Below are 21,123 nucleotides of genomic sequence, written 5' to 3' on the forward strand. Positions count from 1 at the left end.
CTCATGTTCTTCGGTCAAAACACACAGGAGGGCACACAGGGGAGTCACCAGTGCTCTTGTGGAATATACAAAAAGTTCAATAAGATTAAGACACATTCAGGAAAAAAAATTAATTACTGAATCGTGATATCAGCTCCCTCTGGTCTGTTAGCACCGTTGGACGAGTCATAGATGCGGTGAAATGAAAACTGACTAGGTTGACTATGTAGAATTACCAGAACAACAACAGAAAAAGAATTCCAGCAGTCGATTGCCAGACTGTTGCTAGGTAAAACGGGCCGTTGCTAGGGACAGGAGGAGAACTATGCAGGATACTTCTGTTTCATTTTTACCGTCATTAACAGCAGAATAAACTAGAAAATTTCCTCTCGGGAAATTTTGAATGGGCCGCGGGGCTACTGCCGATTGTGCCATCTCTGTCAACATGGGAATCAAACCCACGATCTTAAGCGCAAGACAGAGCTGATCAGACAGACACATGATCATCTTTCTATAAGCACTGATATGGAGGAGCTGTAACCACATTAGGTTAACTGTGTGTGTGTGTGTGGGTGTGTGACACCAACAAGGTTTAACTTTAAAACCAGATTAAATCATGGTTTAAGTTTAAATTCTGTTGCACGTTAACTGTGTTTTAATCACATGAAGGTGTGTGTGTGTGTGACTGTAATCACATGAAGCTGGCTCTAGAGTCTGTGTGTGTTTGTGTGACTATGAGCTGCATCCTGTGTCAGTCTGATTTAGCTGTGTCTGTGTTTATAAACATTTAAAACCCAAACAGCCACCTTCACTACCGTCCAAAAGCAGCGCAGCGCACGGCCTTTGCTTCTTCGCTCGTAGGGCCTACCAAATAAAGGCCTCCTCCGGGGAGAAGGATCCTGATTGTCCTGTGGGGTTACTTTTGGCCACATTCTGGTGAATTTGCTAAGCTTGTAAACAAGTCTGAGAGGGAGGCAGCAGCCAGAGCTGCTCTGATGGAGTCTCTAACTGTACATAATAACAAGATTGAGGCAAATAAACAAAAATGAGGAACGCTTCACAAATTCGTTTCTCATAGTATAAACAAAAATGAGGAACGCTTCACGAATTTGTGAAGCGTTCCTCATTTTTGTTTATACTATGAGAAGAAGCAAAGGCTGTGTGCTGCGCTGCTTTTGGACGGCAGTGAAGGTGCCCAAACCCACCTACTGTCTGAGGCAGGCACACGGGCAATGCGCCACCCTGGACTATGCCTTGACAAATCTACCGAGCAACACCAGTGATTCCAGACAAATGCAACAGGCACACAACCGCACCACAACAAGGCCGGCAGATCAAAATGTGGAAACGCTTCACGAATTTGCGTGTCATCCTTGCGCAGGGGCCATGCTAATCTTCTCTGTATCGATTCCAATTTAGTGTATGCACTTGCCGAAGCAAGCACAATGACTCATGTGTGATGGCCCCCTTTTAATACCCAGTCAGGAGGCCCAACCCCCTGCCACCGGTGCGCCCCCCAGCGCTCCTGGCCTGAATAGACAGGCCTTTTGGCTACAAAAACGTGAGTTTCCATTTTTAATCTACACAAAAAAAGCGTTTCTCATAGTATAAACAAAAATGAGGAACGCTTCACAAATTCGTGAAGCGTTCCTCATTTTTGTTTATACTATGAGAAGAAGCAAAGGCTGTGTGCTGCGCTGCTTTTGGACGGCAGTGAAGGTGCCCAAACCCACCTACTGTCTGAGGCAGGCACACGGGCAATGCGCCACCCTGGACTATGCCTTGACAAATCTACCGAGCAACACCAGTGATTCCAGACAAATGCAACAGGCACACAACCGCACCACAACAAGGCCGGCAGATCAAAATGTGGAAACGCTTCACGAATTTGCGTGTCATCCTTGCGCAGGGGCCATGCTAATCTTCTCTGTATTGATTCCAATTTAGTGTATGCACTTGCCGAAGCAAGCACAATGACTCATGTGTGATGGCCCCCTTTTAATACCCAGTCAGGAGGCCCAACCCCCTGCCACCGGTGCGCCCCCCAGCGCTCCTGGCCTGAATAGACAGGCCTTTTGGCTACAAAAACGTGAGTTTCCATTTTTAATCTACACAAAAAAAGTGTTTCTCATAGTATAAACAAAAATGAGGAACGCTTCACAAATTCGTGAAGCGTTCCTCATTTTTGTTTATTTGCCTCAATCTTGTTATTATGTACAGTTAGAGACTCCATCAGAGCAGCTCTGGCTGCTGCCTCCCTCTCAGACTTGTTTACAAGCTTAGCAAATTCACCAGAATGTGGCCAAAAGTAACCCCACAGGACAATCAGGATCCGTCTCCCCGGAGGAGGCCTTTATTTGGTAGGCCCTACGAGCGAAGAAGCAAAGGCCGTGCGCTGCGCTGCTTTTGGACGGTAGTGAAGGTGGCTGTTTGGGTTTTTGATTTGATTTGACAATCAGGATCCAAAAAAGCGTTTCTCATAGTATAAACAAAAATGAGGAACGCTTCACGAATTTGTGAAGCGTTCCTCATTTTTGTTTATACTATGAGAAGAAGCAAAGGCTGTGTGCTGCGCTGCCTTTGGACGGCAGTGAAGGTGCCCAAACCCACCTACTGTCTGAGGCAGGCACACGGGCAATGCGCCACCCTGGACTATGCCTTGACAAATCTACCGAGCAACACCAGTGATTCCAGACAAATGCAACAGGCACACAACCGCACCACAACAAGGCCGGCAGATCAAAATGTGGAAACGCTTCACGAATTTGCGTGTCATCCTTGCGCAGGGGCCATGCTAATCTTCTCTGTATCGATTCCAATTTAGTGTATGCACTTGCCGAAGCAAGCACAATGATTCATGTGTGATGGCCCCCTTTTAATACCCAGTCAGGAGGCCCAACCCCCTGCCACCGGTGCGCCCCCCAGCGCTCCTGGCCTGAATAGACAGGCCTTTTGGCTACAAAAACGTGAGTTTCCATTTTTAATCTACACAAAAAAAGCGTTTCTCATAGTATAAACAAAAATGAGGAACGCTTCACAAATTCGTGAAGCTTACTCATTTTTGTTTATACTATGAGAAACGAATTTGTGAAGCGTTCCTCATTTTTGTTTATTTGCCTCAATCTTGTTATTATGTACAGTTAGAGACTCCATCAGAGCAGCTCTGGCTGCTGCCTCCCTCTCAGATTTGTTTACAAGCTTAGCAAATTCACCAGAATGTGGCCAAAAGTAACCCCACAGGACAATCAGGATCCGTCTCCCCGGAGGAGGCCTTTATTTGGTAGGCCCTACGAGCGAAGAAGCAAAGGCCGTGCGCTGCGCTGCTTTTGGACGGTAGTGAAGGTGGCTGTTTGGGTTTTTGATTTGATTTGACAATCAGGATCCAAAAAAGCGTTTCTCATAGTATAAACAAAAATGAGGAACGCTTCACAAATTCGTGAAGCGTTCCTCATTTTTGTTTATACTATGAGAAGAAGCAAAGGCTGTGTGCTGCGCTGCTTTTGGACGGCAGTGAAGGTGCCCAAACCCACCTACTGTCTGAGGCAGGCACACGGGCAATGCGCCACCCTGGACTATGCCTTGACAAATCTACCGAGCAACACCAGTGATTCCAGACAAATGCAACAGGCACACAACCGCACCACAACAAGGCCGGCAGATCAAAATGTGGAAACGCTTCACGAATTTGCGTGTCATCCTTGCGCAGGGGCCATGCTAATCTTCTCTGTATCGATTCCAATTTAGTGTATGCACTTGCCGAAGCAAGCACAATGACTCATGTGTGATGGCCCCCTTTTAATACCCAGTCAGGAGGCCCAACCCCCTGCCACCGGTGCGCCCCCCAGCGCTCCTGGCCTGAATAGACAGGCCTTTTGGCTACAAAAACGTGAGTTTCCATTTTTAATCTACACAAAAAAAAGCGTTTCTCATAGTATAAACAAAAATGAGGAACGCTTCACAAATTCGTGAAGCGTTCCTCATTTTTGTTTATACTATGAGAAACGAATTTGTGAAGCGTTCCTCATTTTTGTTTATTTGCCTCAATCTTGTTATTATGTACAGTTAGAGACTCCATCAGAGCAGCTCTGGCTGCTGCCTCCCTCTCAGATTTGTTTACAAGCTTAGCAAATTCACCAGAATGTGGCCAAAAGTAACCCCACAGGACAATCAGGATCCGTCTCCCCGGAGGAGGCCTTTATTTGGTAGGCCCTACGAGCGAAGAAGCAAAGGCCGTGCGCTGCGCTGCTTTTGGACGGTAGTGAAGGTGGCTGTTTGGGTTTTTGATTTGATTTGACAATCAGGATCCAAAAAAGCGTTTCTCATAGTATAAACAAAAATGAGGAACGCTTCACGAATTTGTGAAGCGTTCCTCATTTTTGTTTATTTTATGAGAAGAAGCAAAGGCTGTGTGCTGCGCTGCTTTTGGACGGCAGTGAAGGTGCCCAAACCCACCTACTGTCTGAGGCAGGCACACGGGCAATGCGCCACCCTGGACTATGCCTTGACAAATCTACCGAGCAACACCAGTGATTCCAGACAAATGCAACAGGCACACAACCGCACCACAACAAGGCCGGCAGATCAAAATGTGGAAACGCTTCACGAATTTGCGTGTCATCCTTGCGCAGGGGCCATGCTAATCTTCTCTGTATCGATTCCAATTTAGTGTATGCACTTGCCGAAGCAAGCACAATGACTCATGTGTGATGGCCCCCTTTTAATACCCAGTCAGGAGGCCCAACCCCCTGCCACCGGTGCGCCCCCCAGCGCTCCTGGCCTGAATAGACAGGCCTTTTGGCTACAAAAACGTGAGTTTCCATTTTTAATCTACACAAAAAAAGCGTTTCTCATAGTATAAACAAAAATGAGGAACGCTTCACAAATTCGTGAAGCGTTCCTCATTTTTGTTTATACTATGAGAAACGAATTTGTGAAGCGTTCCTCATTTTTGTTTATTTGCCTCAATCTTGTTATTATGTACAGTTAGAGACTCCATCAGAGCAGCTCTGGCTGCTGCCTCCCTCTCAGATTTGTTTACAAGCTTAGCAAATTCACCAGAATGTGGCCAAAAGTAACCCCACAGGACAATCAGGATCCGTCTCCCCGGAGGAGGCCTTTATTTGGTAGGCCCTACGAGCGAAGAAGCAAAGGCCGTGCGCTGCGCTGCTTTTGGACGGTAGTGAAGGTGGCTGTTTGGGTTTTTGATTTGATTTGACAATCAGGATCCAAAAAAGCGTTTCTCATAGTATAAACAAAAATGAGGAACGCTTCACAAATTCGTGAAGCGTTCCTCATTTTTGTTTATACTATGAGAAGAAGCAAAGGCTGTGTGCTGCGCTGCTTTTGGACGGCAGTGAAGGTGCCCAAACCCACCTACTGTCTGAGGCAGGCACACGGGCAATGCGCCACCCTGGACTATGCCTTGACAAATCTACCGAGCAACACCAGTGATTCCAGACAAATGCAACAGGCACACAACCGCACCACAACAAGGCCGGCAGATCAAAATGTGGAAACGCTTCACGAATTTGCGTGTCATCCTTGCGCAGGGGCCATGCTAATCTTCTCTGTATCGATTCCAATTTAGTGTATGCACTTGCCGAAGCAAGCACAATGACTCATGTGTGATGGCCCCCTTTTAATACCCAGTCAGGAGGCCCAACCCCCTGCCACCGGTGCGCCCCCCAGCGCTCCTGGCCTGAATAGACAGGCCTTTTGGCTACAAAAACGTGAGTTTCCATTTTTAATCTACACAAAAAAAGCGTTTCTCATAGTATAAACAAAAATGAGGAACGCTTCACAAATTCGTGAAGCGTTCCTCATTTTTGTTTATACTATGAGAAACGAATTTGTGAAGCGTTCCTCATTTTTGTTTATTTGCCTCAATCTTGTTATTATGTACAGTTAGAGACTCCATCAGAGCAGCTCTGGCTGCTGCCTCCCTCTCAGATTTGTTTACAAGCTTAGCAAATTCACCAGAATGTGGCCAAAAGTAACCCCACAGGACAATCAGGATCCGTCTCCCCGGAGGAGGCCTTTATTTGGTAGGCCCTACGAGCGAAGAAGCAAAGGCCGTGCGCTGCGCTGCTTTTGGACGGTAGTGAAGGTGGCTGTTTGGGTTTTTGATTTGATTTGACAATCAGGATCCAAAAAAGCGTTTCTCATAGTATAAACAAAAATGAGGAACGCTTCACAAATTCGTGAAGCATTCCTCATTTTTGTTTATACTATGAGAAGAAGCAAAGGCTGTGTGCTGCGCTGCTTTTGGACGGCAGTGAAGGTGCCCAAACCCACCTACTGTCTGAGGCAGGCACACGGGCAATGCGCCACCCTGGACTATGCCTTGACAAATCTACCGAGCAACACCAGTGATTCCAGACAAATGCAACAGGCACACAACCGCACCACAACAAGGCCGGCAGATCAAAATGTGGAAACGCTTCACGAATTTGCGTGTCATCCTTGCACAGGGGCCATGCTAATCTTCTCTGTATCGATTCCAATTTAGTGTATGCACTTGCCGAAGCAAGCACAATGACTCATGTGTGATGGCCCCCTTTTAATACCCAGTCAGGAGGCCCAACCCCCTGCCACCGGTGCGCCCCCCAGCGCTCCTGGCCTGAATAGACAGGCCTTTTGGCTACAAAAACGTGAGTTTCCATTTTTAATCTACACAAAAAAAGCGTTTCTCATAGTATAAACAAAAATGAGGAACGCTTCACAAATTCGTGAAGCGTTCCTCATTTTTGTTTATACTATGAGAAACGAATTTGTGAAGCGTTCCTCATTTTTGTTTATTTGCCTCAATCTTGTTATTATGTACAGTTAGAGACTCCATCAGAGCAGCTCTGGCTGCTGCCTCCCTCTCAGATTTGTTTACAAGCTTAGCAAATTCACCAGAATGTGGCCAAAAGTAACCCCACAGGACAATCAGGATCCGTCTCCCCGGAGGAGGCCTTTATTTGGTAGGCCCTACGAGCGAAGAAGCAAAGGCCGTGCGCTGCGCTGCTTTTGGACGGTAGTGAAGGTGGCTGTTTGGGTTTTTGATTTGATTTGACAATCAGGATCCAAAAAAGCGTTTCTCATAGTATAAACAAAAATGAGGAACGCTTCACAAATTCGTGAAGCGTTCCTCATTTTTGTTTATACTATGAGAAGAAGCAAAGGCTGTGTGCTGCGCTGCTTTTGGACGGCAGTGAAGGTGCCCAAACCCACCTACTGTCTGAGGCAGGCACACGGGCAATGCGCCACCCTGGACTATGCCTTGACAAATCTACCGAGCAACACCAGTGATTCCAGACAAATGCAACAGGCACACAACCGCACCACAACAAGGCCGGCAGATCAAAATGTGGAAATGCTTCACGAATTTGCGTGTCATCCTTGCGCAGGGGCCATGCTAATCTTCTCTGTATCGATTCCAATTTAGTGTATGCACTTGCCGAAGCAAGCACAATGACTCATGTGTGATGGCCCCCTTTTAATACCCAGTCAGGAGGCCCAACCCCCTGCCACCGGTGCGCCCCCCAGCGCTCCTGGCCTGAATAGACAGGCCTTTTGGCTACAAAAACGTGAGTTTCCATTTTTAATCTACACAAAAAAAGCGTTTCTCATAGTATAAACAAAAATGAGGAACGCTTCACAAATTCGTGAAGCGTTCCTCATTTTTGTTTATACTATGAGAAGAAGCAAAGGCTGTGTGCTGCGCTGCTTTTGGACGGCAGTGAAGGTGCCCAAACCCACCTACTGTCTGAGGCAGGCACACGGGCAATGCGCCACTCTGGACTATGCCTTGACAAATCTACCGAGCAACACCAGTGATTCCAGACAAATGCAACAGGCACACAACCGCACCACAACAAGGCCGGCAGATCAAAATGTGGAAACGCTTCACGAATTTGCGTGTCATCCTTGCGCAGGGGCCATGCTAATCTTCTCTGTATCGATTCCAATTTAGTGTATGCACTTGCCGAAGCAAGCACAATGACTCATGTGTGATGGCCCCCTTTTAATACCCAGTCAGGAGGCCCAACCCCCTGCCACCGGTGCGCCCCCCAGCGCTCCTGGCCTGAATAGACAGGCCTTTTGGCTACAAAAACGTGAGTTTTCATTTTTAATCTACACAAAAAAAGCGTTTCTCATAGTATAAACAAAAATGAGGAACGCTTCACAAATTCGTGAAGCGTTCCTCATTTTTGTTTATACTATGAGAAACGAATTTGTGAAGCGTTCCTCATTTTTGTTTATTTGCCTCAATCTTGTTATTATGTACAGTTAGAGACTCCATCAGAGCAGCTCTGGCTGCTGCCTCCCTCTCAGATTTGTTTACAAGCTTAGCAAATTCACCAGAATGTGGCCAAAAGTAACCCCACAGGACAATCAGGATCCGTCTCCCCGGAGGAGGCCTTTATTTGGTAGGCCCTACGAGCGAAGAAGCAAAGGCCGTGCGCTGCGCTGCTTTTGGACGGTAGTGAAGGTGGCTGTTTGGGTTTTTGATTTGATTTGACAATCAGGATCCAAAAAAGCGTTTCTCATAGTATAAACAAAAATGAGGAACGCTTCACAAATTCGTGAAGCATTCCTCATTTTTGTTTATACTATGAGAAGAAGCAAAGGCTGTGTGCTGCGCTGCTTTTGGACGGCAGTGAAGGTGCCCAAACCCACCTACTGTCTGAGGCAGGCACACGGGCAATGCGCCACCCTGGACTATGCCTTGACAAATCTACCGAGCAACACCAGTGATTCCAGACAAATGCAACAGGCACACAACCGCACCACAACAAGGCCGGCAGATCAAAATGTGGAAACGCTTCACGAATTTGCGTGTCATCCTTGCGCAGGGGCCATGCTAATCTTCTCTGTATCGATTCCAATTTAGTGTATGCACTTGCCGAAGCAAGCACAATGACTCATGTGTGATGGCCCCCTTTTAATACCCAGTCAGGAGGCCCAACCCCCTGCCACCGGTGCGCCCCCCAGCGCTCCTGGCCTGAATAGACAGGCCTTTTGGCTACAAAAACGTGAGTTTTCATTTTTAATCTACACAAAAAAAGCGTTTCTCATAGTATAAACAAAAATGAGGAACGCTTCACAAATTCGTGAAGCGTTCCTCATTTTTGTTTATACTATGAGAAACGAATTTGTGAAGCGTTCCTCATTTTTGTTTATTTGCCTCAATCTTGTTATTATGTACAGTTAGAGACTCCATCAGAGCAGCTCTGGCTGCTGCCTCCCTCTCAGATTTGTTTACAAGCTTAGCAAATTCACCAGAATGTGGCCAAAAGTAACCCCACAGGACAATCAGGATCCGTCTCCCCGGAGGAGGCCTTTATTTGGTAGGCCCTACGAGCGAAGAAGCAAAGGCCGTGCGCTGCGCTGCTTTTGGACGGTAGTGAAGGTGGCTGTTTGGGTTTTTGATTTGATTTGACAATCAGGATCCAAAAAAGCGTTTCTCATAGTATAAACAAAAATGAGGAACGCTTCACAAATTCGTGAAGCATTCCTCATTTTTGTTTATACTATGAGAAGAAGCAAAGGCTGTGTGCTGCGCTGCTTTTGGACGGCAGTGAAGGTGCCCAAACCCACCTACTGTCTGAGGCAGGCACACGGGCAATGCGCCACCCTGGACTATGCCTTGACAAATCTACCGAGCAACACCAGTGATTCCAGACAAATGCAACAGGCACACAACCGCACCACAACAAGGCCGGCAGATCAAAATGTGGAAACGCTTCACGAATTTGCGTGTCATCCTTGCGCAGGGGCCATGCTAATCTTCTCTGTATCGATTCCAATTTAGTGTATGCACTTGCCGAAGCAAGCACAATGACTCATGTGTGATGGCCCCCTTTTAATACCCAGTCAGGAGGCCCAACCCCCTGCCACCGGTGCGCCCCCCAGCGCTCCTGGCCTGAATAGACAGGCCTTTTGGCTACAAAAACGTGAGTTTCCATTTTTAATCTACACAAAAAAAGCGTTTCTCATAGTATAAACAAAAATGAGGAACGCTTCACAAATTCGTGAAGCGTTCCTCATTTTTGTTTATACTATGAGAAGAAGCAAAGGCTGTGTGCTGCGCTGCTTTTGGACGGCAGTGAAGGTGCCCAAACCCACCTACTGTCTGAGGCAGGCACACGGGCAATGCGCCACTCTGGACTATGCCTTGACAAATCTACCGAGCAACACCAGTGATTCCAGACAAATGCAACAGGCACACAACCGCACCACAACAAGGCCGGCAGATCAAAATGTGGAAACGCTTCACGAATTTGCGTGTCATCCTTGCGCAGGGGCCATGCTAATCTTCTCTGTATCGATTCCAATTTAGTGTATGCACTTGCCGAAGCAAGCACAATGACTCATGTGTGATGGCCCCCTTTTAATACCCAGTCAGGAGGCCCAACCCCCTGCCACCGGTGCGCCCCCAGCGCTCCTGGCCTGAATAGACAGGCCTTTTGGCTACAAAAACGTGAGTTTTCATTTTTAATCTACACAAAAAAAGCGTTTCTCATAGTATAAACAAAAATGAGGAACGCTTCACAAATTCGTGAAGCGTTCCTCATTTTTGTTTATACTATGAGAAACGAATTTGTGAAGCGTTCCTCATTTTTGTTTATTTGCCTCAATCTTGTTATTATGTACAGTTAGAGACTCCATCAGAGCAGCTCTGGCTGCTGCCTCCCTCTCAGATTTGTTTACAAGCTTAGCAAATTCACCAGAATGTGGCCAAAAGTAACCCCACAGGACAATCAGGATCCGTCTCCCCGGAGGAGGCCTTTATTTGGTAGGCCCTACGAGCGAAGAAGCAAAGGCCGTGCGCTGCGCTGCTTTTGGACGGTAGTGAAGGTGGCTGTTTGGGTTTTTGATTTGATTTGACAATCAGGATCCAAAAAAGCGTTTCTCATAGTATAAACAAAAATGAGGAACGCTTCACAAATTCGTGAAGCATTCCTCATTTTTGTTTATACTATGAGAAGAAGCAAAGGCTGTGTGCTGCGCTGCTTTTGGACGGCAGTGAAGGTGCCCAAACCCACCTACTGTCTGAGGCAGGCACACGGGCAATGCGCCACCCTGGACTATGCCTTGACAAATCTACCGAGCAACACCAGTGATTCCAGACAAATGCAACAGGCACACAACCGCACCACAACAAGGCCGGCAGATCAAAATGTGGAAACGCTTCACGAATTTGCGTGTCATCCTTGCGCAGGGGCCATGCTAATCTTCTCTGTATCGATTCCAATTTAGTGTATGCACTTGCCGAAGCAAGCACAATGACTCATGTGTGATGGCCCCCTTTTAATACCCAGTCAGGAGGCCCAACCCCCTGCCACCGGTGCGCCCCCCAGCGCTCCTGGCCTGAATAGACAGGCCTTTTGGCTACAAAAACGTGAGTTTCCATTTTTAATCTACACAAAAAAAGCGTTTCTCATAGTATAAACAAAAATGAGGAACGCTTCACAAATTCGTGAAGCGTTCCTCATTTTTGTTTATACTATGAGAAGAAGCAAAGGCTGTGTGCTGCGCTGCTTTTGGACGGCAGTGAAGGTGCCCAAACCCACCTACTGTCTGAGGCAGGCACACGGGCAATGCGCCACTCTGGACTATGCCTTGACAAATCTACCGAGCAACACCAGTGATTCCAGACAAATGCAACAGGCACACAACCGCACCACAACAAGGCCGGCAGATCAAAATGTGGAAACGCTTCACGAATTTGCGTGTCATCCTTGCGCAGGGGCCATGCTAATCTTCTCTGTATCGATTCCAATTTAGTGTATGCACTTGCCGAAGCAAGCACAATGACTCATGTGTGATGGCCCCCTTTTAATACCCAGTCAGGAGGCCCAACCCCCTGCCACCGGTGCGCCCCCCAGCGCTCCTGGCCTGAATAGACAGGCCTTTTGGCTACAAAAACGTGAGTTTTCATTTTTAATCTACACAAAAAAAGCGTTTCTCATAGTATAAACAAAAATGAGGAACGCTTCACAAATTCGTGAAGCGTTTCTCATTTTTGTTTATACTATGAGAAACGAATTTGTGAAGCGTTCCTCATTTTTGTTTATTTGCCTCAATCTTGTTATTATGTACAGTTAGAGACTCCATCAGAGCAGCTCTGGCTGCTGCCTCCCTCTCAGATTTGTTTACAAGCTTAGCAAATTCACCAGAATGTGGCCAAAAGTAACCCCACAGGACAATCAGGATCCGTCTCCCCGGAGGAGGCCTTTATTTGGTAGGCCCTACGAGCGAAGAAGCAAAGGCCGTGCGCTGCGCTGCTTTTGGACGGTAGTGAAGGTGGCTGTTTGGGTTTTTGATTTGATTTGACAATCAGAATCCAAAAAAGCGTTTCTCATAAAATAAACAAAAATGAGGAACGCTTCACAAATTCGTGAAGCGTTCCTCATTTTTGTTTATACTATGAGAAGAAGCAAAGGCTGTGTGCTGCGCTGCTTTTGGACGGCAGTGAAGGTGCCCAAACCCACCTACTGTCTGAGGCAGGCACACGGGCAATGCGCCACCCTGGACTATGCCTTGACAAATCTACCGAGCAACACCAGTGATTCCAGACAAATGCAACAGGCACACAACCGCACCACAACAAGGCCGGCAGATCAAAATGTGGAAACGCTTCACGAATTTGCGTGTCATCCTTGCGCAGGGGCCATGCTAATCTTCTCTGTATCGATTCCAATTTAGTGTATGCACTTGCCGAAGCAAGCACAATGACTCATGTGTGATGGCCCCCTTTTAATACCCAGTCAGGAGGCCCAACCCCCTGCCACCGGTGCGCCCCCCAGCGCTCCTGGCCTGAATAGACAGGCCTTTTGGCTACAAAAACGTGAGTTTCCATTTTTAATCTACACAAAAAAAGCGTTTCTCATAGTATAAACAAAAATGAGGAACGCTTCACAAATTCGTGAAGCGTTCCTCATTTTTGTTTATACTATGAGAAACGAATTTGTGAAGCGTTCCTCATTTTTGTTTATTTGCCTCAATCTTGTTATTATGTACAGTTAGAGACTCCATCAGAGCAGCTCTGGCTGCTGCCTCCCTCTCAGATTTGTTTACAAGCTTAGCAAATTCACCAGAATGTGGCCAAAAGTAACCCCACAGGACAATCAGGATCCGTCTCCCCGAGGAGGCCTTTATTTGGTAGGCCCTACGAGCGAAGAAGCAAAGGCCGTGCGCTGCGCTGCTTTTGGACGGTAGTGAAGGTGGCTGTTTGGGTTTTTGATTTGATTTGACAATCAGGATCCAAAAAAGCGTTTCTCATAGTATAAACAAAAATGAGGAACGCTTCACAAATTCGTGAAGCGTTCCTCATTTTTGTTTATACTATGAGAAGAAGCAAAGGCTGTGTGCTGCGCTGCTTTTGGACGGCAGTGAAGGTGCCCAAACCCACCTACTGTCTGAGGCAGGCACACGGGCAATGCGCCACCCTGGACTATGCCTTGACAAATCTACCGAGCAACACCAGTGATTCCAGACAAATGCAACAGGCACACAACCGCACCACAACAAGGCCGGCAGATCAAAATGTGGAAACGCTTCACGAATTTGCGTGTCATCCTTGCGCAGGGGCCATGCTAATCTTCTCTGTATCGATTCCAATTTAGTGTATGCACTTGCCGAAGCAAGCACAATGACTCATGTGTGATGGCCCCCTTTTAATACCCAGTCAGGAGGCCCAACCCCCTGCCACCGGTGCGCCCCCCAGCGCTCCTGGCCTGAATAGACAGGCCTTTTGGCTACAAAAACGTGAGTTTCCATTTTTAATCTACACAAAAAAAGCGTTTCTCATAAACGAATTTGTGAAGCGTTCCTCATTTTTGTTTATTTGCCTCAATCTTGTTATTATGTACAGTTAGAGACTCCATCAGAGCAGCTCTGGCTGCTGCCTCCCTCTCAGATTTGTTTACAAGCTTAGCAAATTCACCAGAATGTGGCCAAAAGTAACCCCACAGGACAATCAGGATCCGTCTCCCCGGAGGAGGCCTTTATTTGGTAGGCCCTACGAGCGAAGAAGCAAAGGCCGTGCGCTGCGCTGCTTTTGGACGGTAGTGAAGGTGGCTGTTTGGGTTTTTGATTTGATTTGACAATCAGGATCCAAAAAAGCGTTTCTCATAGTATAAACAAAAATGAGGAACGCTTCACAAATTCGTGAAGCGTTCCTCATTTTTGTTTATACTATGAGAAGAAGCAAAGGCTGTGTGCTGCGCTGCTTTTGGACGGCAGTGAAGGTGCCCAAACCCACCTACTGTCTGAGGCAGGCACACGGGCAATGCGCCACCCTGGACTATGCCTTGACAAATCTACCGAGCAACACCAGTGATTCCAGACAAATGCAACAGGCACACAACCGCACCACAACAAGGCCGGCAGATCAAAATGTGGAAACGCTTCACGAATTTGCGTGTCATCCTTTCGCAGGGGCCATGCTAATCTTCTCTGTATCGATTCCAATTTAGTGTATGCACTTGCCGAAGCAAGCACAATGACTCATGTGTGATGGCCCCCTTTTAATACCCAGTCAGGAGGCCCAACCCCCTGCCACCGGTGCGCCCCCCAGCGCTCCTGGCCTGAATAGACAGGCCTTTTGGCTACAAAAACGTGAGTTTCCATTTTTAATCTACACAAAAAAAGCGTTTCTCATAGTATAAACAAAAATGAGGAACGCTTCACAAATTCGTGAAGCGTTCCTCATTTTTGTTTATACTATGAGAAACGAATTTGTGAAGCGTTCCTCATTTTTGTTTATTTGCCTCAATCTTGTTATTATGTACAGTTAGAGACTCCATCAGAGCAGCTCTGGCTGCTGCCTCCCTCTCAGATTTGTTTACAAGCTTAGCAAATTCACCAGAATGTGGCCAAAAGTAACCCCACAGGACAATCAGGATCCGTCTCCCCGGAGGAGGCCTTTATTTGGTAGGCCCTACGAGCGAAGAAGCAAAGGCCGTGCGCTGCGCTGCTTTTGGACGGTAGTGAAGGTGGCTGTTTGGGTTTTTGATTTGATTTGACAATCAGGATCCAAAAAAGCGTTTCTCATAGTATAAACAAAAATGAGGAACGCTTCACAAATTCGTGAAGCGTTCCTCATTTTTGTTTATACTATGAGAAGAAGCAAAGGCTGTGTGCTGCGCTGCTTTTGGACGGCAGTGAAGGTGCCCAAACCCACCTACTGTCTGAGGCAGGCACACGGGCAATGCGCCACCCTGGACTATGCCTTGACAAATCTACCGAGCAACACCAGTGATTCCAGACAAATGCAACAGGCACACAACCGCACCACAACAAGGCCGGCAGATCAAAATGTGGAAACGCTTCACGAATTTGCGTGTCATCCTTTCGCAGGGGCCATGCTAATCTTCTCTGTATCGATTCCAATTTAGTGTATGCACTTGCCGAAGCAAGCACAATGACTCATGTGTGATGGCCCCCTTTTAATACCCAGTCAGGAGGCCCAACCCCCTGCCACCGGTGCGCCCCCCAGCGCTCCTGGCCTGAATAGACAGGCCTTTTGGCTACAAAAACGTGAGTTTCCATTTTTAATCTACACAAAAAAAGCGTTTCTCATAGTATAAAACAAAAATGAGGAACGCTTCACAAATTCGTGAAGCGTTCCTCATTTTTGTTTATACTATGAGAAACGAATTTGTGAAGCGTTCCTCATTTTTGTTTATTTGCCTCAATCTTGTTATTATGTACAGTTAGAGACTCCATCAGAGCAGCTCTGGCTGCTGCCTCCCTCTCAGATTTGTTTACAAGCTTAGCAAATTCACCAGAATGTGGCCAAAAGTAACCCCACAGGACAATCAGGATCCGTCTCCCCGGAGGAGGCCTTTATTTGGTAGGCCCTACGAGCGAAGAAGCAAAGGCCGTGCGCTGCGCTGCTTTTGGACGGTAGTGAAGGTGGCTGTTTGGGTTTTTGATTTGATTTGACAATCAGGATCCAAAAAAGCGTTTCTCATAGTATAAACAAAAATGAGGAACGCTTCACAAATTCGTGAAGCATTCCTCATTTTTGTTTATACTATGAGAAGAAGCAAAGGCTGTGTGCTGCGCTGCTTTTGGACGGCAGTGAAGGTGCCCAAACCCACCTACTGTCTGAGGCAGGCACACGGGCAATGCGCCACCCTGGACTATGCCTTGACAAATCTACCGAGCAACACCAGTGATTCCAGACAAATGCAACAGGCACACAACCGCACCACAACAAGGCCGGCAGATCAAAATGTGGAAACGCTTCACGAATTTGCGTGTCATCCTTGCGCAGGGGCCATGCTAATCTTCTCTGTATCGATTCCAATTTAGTGTATGCACTTGCCGAAGCAAGCACAATGACTCATGTGTGATGGCCCCCTTTTAATACCCAGTCAGGAGGCCCAACCCCCTGCCACCGGTGCGCCCCCCAGCGCTCCTGGCCTGAATAGACAGGCCTTTTGGCTACAAAAACGTGAGTTTCCATTTTTAATCTACACAAAAAAAGCGTTTCTCATAGTATAAACAAAAATGAGGAACGCTTCACAAATTCGTGAAGCGTTCCTCATTTTTGTTTATACTATGAGAAGAAGCAAAGGCTGTGTGCTGCGCTGCTTTTGGACGGCAGTGAAGGTGCCCAAACCCACCTACTGTCTGAGGCAGGCACACGGGCAATGCGCCACTCTGGACTATGCCTTGACAAATCTACCGAGCAACACCAGTGATTCCAGACAAATGCAACAGGCACACAACCGCACCACAACAAGGCCGGCAGATCAAAATGTGGAAACGCTTCACGAATTTGCGTGTCATCCTTGCGCAGGGGCCATGCTAATCTTCTCTGTATCGATTCCAATTTAGTGTATGCACTTGCCGAAGCAAGCACAAAGACTCATGTGTGATGGCCCCCTTTTAATACCCAGTCAGGAGGCCCAACCCCCTGCCACCGGTGCGCCCCCCAGCGCTCCTGGCCTGAATAGACAGGCCTTTTGGCTACAAAAACGTGAGTTTTCATTTTTAATCTACACAAAAAAAGCGTTTCTCATAGTATAAACAAAAATGAGGAACGCTTCACAAATTCGTGAAGCGTTCCTCATTTTTGTTTATACTATGAGAAACGAATTTGTGAAGCGTTCCTCATTTTTGTTTATTTGCCTCAATCTTGTTATTATGTACAGTTAGAGACTCCATCAGAGCAGCTCTGGCTGCTGCCTCCCTCTCAGATTTGTTTACAAGCTTAGCAAATTCACCAGAATGTGGCCAAAAGTAACCCCACAGGACAATCAGGATCCGTCTCCCCGGAGGAGGCCTTTATTTGGTAGGCCCTACGAGCGAAGAAGCAAAGGCCGTGCGCTGCGCTGCTTTTGGACGGTAGTGAAGGTGGCTGTTTGGGTTTTTGATTTGATTTGACAATCAGAATCCAAAAAAGCGTTTCTCATAAAATAAACAAAAATGAGGAACGCTTCACAAATTCGTGAAGCGTTCCTCATTTTTGTTTATACTATGAGAAGAAGCAAAGGCTGTGTGCTGCGCTGCTTTTGGACGGCAGTGAAGGTGCCCAAACCCACCTAGGCACACGGGCAATGCGCCACTCTGGACTATGCCTTGACAAATCTACCGAGCAACACCAGTGATTCCAGACAAATGCAACAGGCACACAACCGCACCACAACAAGGCCGGCAGATCAAAATGTGGAAACGCTTCACGAATTTGCGTGTCATCCTTGCGCAGGGGCCATGCTAATCTTCTCTGTATCGATTCCAATTTAGTGTATGCACTTGCCGAAGCAAGCACAATGACTCATGTGTGATGGCCCCCTTTTAATACCCAGTCAGGAGGCCCAACCCCCTGCCACCGGTGCGCCCCCCAGCGCTCCTGGCCTGAATAGACAGGCCTTTTGGCTACAAAAACGTGAGTTTTCATTTTTAATCTACACAAAAAAAGCGTTTCTCATAGTATAAACAAAAATGAGGAACGCTTCACAAATTCGTGAAGCGTTCCTCATTTTTGTTTATACTATGAGAAACGAATTTGTGAAGCGTTCCTCATTTTTGTTTATTTGCCTCAATCTTGTTATTATGTACAGTTAGAGACTCCATCAGAGCAGCTCTGGCTGCTGCCTCCCTCTCAGATTTGTTTACAAGCTTAGCAAATTCACCAGAATGTGGCCAAAAGTAACCCCACAGGACAATCAGGATCCGTCTCCCCGGAGGAGGCCTTTATTTGGTAGGCCCTACGAGCGAAGAAGCAAAGGCCGTGCGCTGCGCTGCTTTTGGACGGTAGTGAAGGTGGCTGTTTGGGTTTTTGATTTGATTTGACAATCAGAATCCAAAAAAGCGTTTCTCATAAAATAAACAAAAATGAGGAACGCTTCACAAATTCGTGAAGCGTTCCTCATTTTTGTTTATACTATGAGAAGAAGCAAAGGCTGTGTGCTGCGCTGCTTTTGGACGGCAGTGAAGGTGCCCAAACCCACCTACTGTCTGAGGCAGGCACACGGGCAATGCGCCACCCTGGACTATGCCTTGACAAATCTACCGAGCAACACCAGTGATTCCAGACAAATGCAACAGGCACACAACCGCACCACAACAAGGCCGGCAGATCAAAATGTGGAAACGCTTCACGAATTTGCGTGTCATCCTTGCGCAGGGGCCATGCTAATCTTCTCTGTATCGATTCCAATTTAGTGTATGCACTTGCCGAAGCAAGCACAATGACTCATGTGTGATGGCCCCCTTTTAATACCCAGTCAGGAGGCCCAACCCCCTGCCACCGGTGCGCCCCCCAGCGCTCCTGGCCTGAATAGACAGGCCTTTTGGCTACAAAAACGTGAGTTTCCATTTTTAATCTACACAAAAAAAGCGTTTCTCATAAACGAATTTGTGAAGCGTTCCTCATTTTTGTTTATTTGCCTCAATCTTGTTATTATGTACAGTTAGAGACTCCATCAGAGCAGCTCTGGCTGCTGCCTCCCTCTCAGATTTGTTTACAAGCTTAGCAAATTCACCAGAATGTGGCCAAAAGTAACCCCACAGGACAATCAGGATCCGTCTCCCCGGAGGAGGCCTTTATTTGGTAGGCCCTACGAGCGAAGAAGCAAAGGCCGTGCGCTGCGCTGCTTTTGGACGGTAGTGAAGGTGGCTGTTTGGGTTTTTGATTTGATTTGACAATCAGGATCCAAAAAAGCGTTTCTCATAGTATAAACAAAAATGAGGAACGCTTCACAAATTCGTGAAGCGTTCCTCATTTTTGTTTATACTATGAGAAGAAGCAAAGGCTGTGTGCTGCGCTGCTTTTGGACGGCAGTGAAGGTGCCCAAACCCACCTACTGTCTGAGGCAGGCACACGGGCAATGCGCCACCCTGGACTATGCCTTGACAAATCTACCGAGCAACACCAGTGATTCCAGACAAATGCAACAGGCACACAACCGCACCACAACAAGGCCGGCAGATCAAAATGTGGAAACGCTTCACGAATTTGCGTGTCATCCTTGCGCAGGGGCCATGCTAATCTTCTCTGTATCGATTCCAATTTAGTGTATGCACTTGCCGAAGCAAGCACAATGACTCATGTGTGATGGCCCCCTTTTAATACCCAGTCAGGAGGCCCAACCCCCTGCCACCGGTGCGCCCCCCAGCGCTCCTGGCCTGAATAGACAGGCCTTTTGGCTACAAAAACGTGAGTTTCCATTTTTAATCTACACAAAAAAAGCGTTTCTCATAGTATAAACAAAAATGAGGAACGCTTCACAAATTCGTGAAGCGTTCCTCATTTTTGTTTATACTATGAGAAGAAGCAAAGGCTGTGTGCTGCGCTGCTTTTGGACGGCAGTGAAGGTGCCCAAACCCACCTACTGTCTGAGGCAGGCACACGGGCAATGCGCCACTCTGGACTATGCCTTGACAAATCTACCGAGCAACACCAGTGATTCCAGACAAATGCAACAGGCACACAACCGCACCACAACAAGGCCGGCAGATCAAAATGTGGAAACGCTTCACGAATTTGCGTGTCATCCTTGCGCAGGGGCCATGCTAATCTTCTCTGTATCGATTCCAATTTAGTGTATGCACTTGCCGAAGCAAGCACAATGACTCATGTGTGATGGCCCCCTTTTAATACCCAGTCAGGAGGCCCAACCCCCTGCCACCGGTGCGCCCCCCAGCGCTCCTGGCCTGAATAGACAGGCCTTTTGGCTACAAAAACGTGAGTTTCCATTTTTAATCTACACAAAAAAAGCGTTTCTCATAAACGAATTTGTGAAGCGTTCCTCATTTTTGTTTATTTGCCTCAATCTTGTTATTATGTACAGTTAGAGACTCCATCAGAGCAGCTCTGGCTGCTGCCTCCCTCTCAGATTTGTTTACAAGCTTAGCAAATTCACCAGAATGTGGCCAAAAGTAACCCCACAGGACAATCAGGATCCGTCTCCCCGGAGGAGGCCTTTATTTGGTAGGCCCTACGAGCGAAGAAGCAAAGGCCGTGCGCTGCGCTGCTTTTGGACGGTAGTGAAGGTGGCTGTTTGGGTTTTTGATTTGATTTGACAATCAGGATCCAAAAAAGCGTTTCTCATAGTATAAACAAAAATGAGGAACGCTTCACAAATTCGTGAAGCGTTCCTCATTTTTGTTTATACTATGAGAAGAAGCAAAGGCTGTGTGCTGCGCTGCTTTTGGACGGCAGTGAAGGTGCCCAAACCCACCTACTGTCTGAGGCAGGCACACGGGCAATGCGCCACCCTGGACTATGCCTTGACAAATCTACCGAGCAACACCAGTGATTCCAGACAAATGCAACAGGCACACAACCGCACCACAACAAGGCCGGCAGATCAAAATGTGGAAACGCTTCACGAATTTGCGTGTCATCCTTGCGCAGGGGCCATGCTAATCTTCTCTGTATCGATTCCAATTTAGTGTATGCACTTGCCGAAGCAAGCACAATGACTCATGTGTGATGGCCCCCTTTTAATACCCAGTCAGGAGGCCCAACCCCCTGCCACCGGTGCGCCCCCCAGCGCTCCTGGCCTGAATAGACAGGCCTTTTGGCTACAAAAACGTGAGTTTCCATTTTTAATCTACACAAAAAAAGCGTTTCTCATAGTATAAACAAAAATGAGGAACGCTTCACAAATTCGTGAAGCGTTCCTCATTTTTGTT

At 47.2% G+C, this 21,123-nt stretch overlaps 1 protein-coding gene and 25 non-coding genes across 26 annotated transcripts in view; all 26 read right to left on the reverse strand.

Annotated features, from left to right (window-relative positions):
• LOC146980516 (uncharacterized) overlaps positions 1-21,123 on the reverse strand; it is a 528,771-nt gene that overhangs the window by 134,276 nt on the left and 373,372 nt on the right. The window lies entirely within an intron of this gene.
• Positions 1,316-1,423, reverse strand: LOC146980570 (U6 spliceosomal RNA). The gene has a single exon (XR_015036668.1). It is a non-coding gene; the product is annotated as a U6 spliceosomal RNA (small nuclear RNA).
• LOC146980571 (U6 spliceosomal RNA) lies at positions 1,844-1,951 on the reverse strand. Its single transcript, XR_015036705.1, has one exon. It is a non-coding gene; the product is annotated as a U6 spliceosomal RNA (small nuclear RNA).
• Positions 2,721-2,828, reverse strand: LOC146980572 (U6 spliceosomal RNA). Its single transcript, XR_015036669.1, has one exon. It is a non-coding gene; the product is annotated as a U6 spliceosomal RNA (small nuclear RNA).
• LOC146980573 (U6 spliceosomal RNA) lies at positions 3,641-3,748 on the reverse strand. The gene has a single exon (XR_015036670.1). It is a non-coding gene; the product is annotated as a U6 spliceosomal RNA (small nuclear RNA).
• LOC146980574 (U6 spliceosomal RNA) lies at positions 4,563-4,670 on the reverse strand. Its single transcript, XR_015036671.1, has one exon. It is a non-coding gene; the product is annotated as a U6 spliceosomal RNA (small nuclear RNA).
• On the reverse strand, positions 5,484-5,591 carry LOC146980575 (U6 spliceosomal RNA). Its single transcript, XR_015036672.1, has one exon. It is a non-coding gene; the product is annotated as a U6 spliceosomal RNA (small nuclear RNA).
• LOC146980576 (U6 spliceosomal RNA) lies at positions 6,405-6,512 on the reverse strand. Its single transcript, XR_015036708.1, has one exon. It is a non-coding gene; the product is annotated as a U6 spliceosomal RNA (small nuclear RNA).
• On the reverse strand, positions 7,326-7,433 carry LOC146980577 (U6 spliceosomal RNA). The gene has a single exon (XR_015036704.1). It is a non-coding gene; the product is annotated as a U6 spliceosomal RNA (small nuclear RNA).
• Positions 7,854-7,961, reverse strand: LOC146980578 (U6 spliceosomal RNA). The gene has a single exon (XR_015036674.1). It is a non-coding gene; the product is annotated as a U6 spliceosomal RNA (small nuclear RNA).
• On the reverse strand, positions 8,775-8,882 carry LOC146980579 (U6 spliceosomal RNA). The gene has a single exon (XR_015036675.1). It is a non-coding gene; the product is annotated as a U6 spliceosomal RNA (small nuclear RNA).
• On the reverse strand, positions 9,696-9,803 carry LOC146980580 (U6 spliceosomal RNA). The gene has a single exon (XR_015036676.1). It is a non-coding gene; the product is annotated as a U6 spliceosomal RNA (small nuclear RNA).
• On the reverse strand, positions 10,224-10,331 carry LOC146980581 (U6 spliceosomal RNA). The gene has a single exon (XR_015036677.1). It is a non-coding gene; the product is annotated as a U6 spliceosomal RNA (small nuclear RNA).
• Positions 11,144-11,251, reverse strand: LOC146980582 (U6 spliceosomal RNA). Its single transcript, XR_015036678.1, has one exon. It is a non-coding gene; the product is annotated as a U6 spliceosomal RNA (small nuclear RNA).
• LOC146980583 (U6 spliceosomal RNA) lies at positions 11,672-11,779 on the reverse strand. The gene has a single exon (XR_015036679.1). It is a non-coding gene; the product is annotated as a U6 spliceosomal RNA (small nuclear RNA).
• LOC146980584 (U6 spliceosomal RNA) lies at positions 12,593-12,700 on the reverse strand. The gene has a single exon (XR_015036680.1). It is a non-coding gene; the product is annotated as a U6 spliceosomal RNA (small nuclear RNA).
• Positions 13,513-13,620, reverse strand: LOC146980585 (U6 spliceosomal RNA). Its single transcript, XR_015036681.1, has one exon. It is a non-coding gene; the product is annotated as a U6 spliceosomal RNA (small nuclear RNA).
• LOC146980586 (U6 spliceosomal RNA) lies at positions 14,365-14,472 on the reverse strand. Its single transcript, XR_015036709.1, has one exon. It is a non-coding gene; the product is annotated as a U6 spliceosomal RNA (small nuclear RNA).
• On the reverse strand, positions 15,286-15,393 carry LOC146980587 (U6 spliceosomal RNA). The gene has a single exon (XR_015036710.1). It is a non-coding gene; the product is annotated as a U6 spliceosomal RNA (small nuclear RNA).
• On the reverse strand, positions 16,208-16,315 carry LOC146980588 (U6 spliceosomal RNA). The gene has a single exon (XR_015036682.1). It is a non-coding gene; the product is annotated as a U6 spliceosomal RNA (small nuclear RNA).
• Positions 16,736-16,843, reverse strand: LOC146980589 (U6 spliceosomal RNA). Its single transcript, XR_015036683.1, has one exon. It is a non-coding gene; the product is annotated as a U6 spliceosomal RNA (small nuclear RNA).
• Positions 17,645-17,752, reverse strand: LOC146980590 (U6 spliceosomal RNA). Its single transcript, XR_015036685.1, has one exon. It is a non-coding gene; the product is annotated as a U6 spliceosomal RNA (small nuclear RNA).
• LOC146980591 (U6 spliceosomal RNA) lies at positions 18,566-18,673 on the reverse strand. The gene has a single exon (XR_015036686.1). It is a non-coding gene; the product is annotated as a U6 spliceosomal RNA (small nuclear RNA).
• Positions 19,418-19,525, reverse strand: LOC146980592 (U6 spliceosomal RNA). Its single transcript, XR_015036687.1, has one exon. It is a non-coding gene; the product is annotated as a U6 spliceosomal RNA (small nuclear RNA).
• On the reverse strand, positions 19,946-20,053 carry LOC146980593 (U6 spliceosomal RNA). Its single transcript, XR_015036688.1, has one exon. It is a non-coding gene; the product is annotated as a U6 spliceosomal RNA (small nuclear RNA).
• LOC146980594 (U6 spliceosomal RNA) lies at positions 20,798-20,905 on the reverse strand. The gene has a single exon (XR_015036689.1). It is a non-coding gene; the product is annotated as a U6 spliceosomal RNA (small nuclear RNA).

This window comes from Trachurus japonicus, chromosome 9 (genome assembly GCF_045865225.1).
Source record: "Trachurus japonicus isolate A0001 chromosome 9, Traja_1.0".
NCBI lineage: Eukaryota > Metazoa > Chordata > Actinopteri > Carangiformes > Carangidae > Trachurus > Trachurus japonicus.